Genomic DNA, 1,150 nt, shown 5'->3' with positions numbered 1-1,150 from the left:
TAAATAGTTCCTACCCTTGTAGCCTTCGCAGGGAATTTCAGAGTCCTGGAAGTCTTGAATCCGACACTTCCTATCAAATACCGGTCCACCTTGATCGTAGACGCCTCGCTCCGCCCGTCTGTAGAAGCCTCCGGAGGGGTTCCAGTACGGTCTTCCGGAATGCCTACAGAAGTCTTCGATATGCCTAGACTCGGATGTGTTCACTTGCGACCCACCAATTATGCTATTTTGCTTATTCGCCTTGATGCTACGTCTCTGCGTCTTCGATTTGGTTACTTGCATGATATTGGAGTTCACCCATTGCGACCAAGTTTTGTCATCCACTTCGCTAGGCTTCACGGCATAAATCTGTACGTCTCTGCTTGAGAGATTATACACATGTCGTGTGTGGGTTTGACCCATCCAAAAGTTAAACAAACGTGAAAACTAATTTCTGCATGTCACCTTAGCGACTACTTCTCAGCATCTCTCGATGATCAGCGAACACTGAACGTAGAAGCCACCACGTGATTGCGAAACAATTTCTTTCTGCATTGAGGCCACACTATAAGCATATGTGACCATGCCCGAGAATAAGGTATCTTTGGCATCTGCGGCTACGCAAGCAACAACGGCTGGCAACTATTTCAACTGAACCTCGTAAAAAACGTGGGTTGCTCTACTATGGCCACTTCGAAGCCATACGAACCCCCCCCCCGAAGCTGAATCGACACATTCCCTAAACATCCCATCATCACTGCCTACGTATCGGCCGAAACTACATATGTTATTACCTAAGGACGTATATATAAGCGTCCATTTACAATCGGATACGGTGGCATCGGATCATGGCGGGCCGAGCGGGGTGCATGCTCTCACGTCACGATAACTCTGCGCGTGCGTGTGTGCTTGCGTACGGAATTGTTTCGATCAGCTGAATTGTTTTCTAAACTTCTTTAGAAAAGAGGCCAATTCTTTAGAAATGAGGATTTCCCCCGTTGGGACTGGTGGCCTAGGCCAGCGCAAGCCGTTTCATTTGCTCCAGGGCGAGCGAGGTCACCGGCTCCATGTTCGAACCCCGGGTCGTCGCATTTTTCAGTCTTTTTACGATACGCGCAGAACTCGTACGTGAAGTGGTTATCACACACAGCCATGGAGGTAGCAGTTAAAG

The sequence above is a fragment of the Perkinsus marinus genome, assembly GCF_000006405.1.
Source record: "Perkinsus marinus ATCC 50983 genomic scaffold scf_1104296934286, whole genome shotgun sequence".
NCBI classification, from domain to species: domain Eukaryota; phylum Perkinsozoa; order Perkinsida; family Perkinsidae; genus Perkinsus; species Perkinsus marinus.
This window is presented reverse-complemented; position numbering follows the sequence as displayed.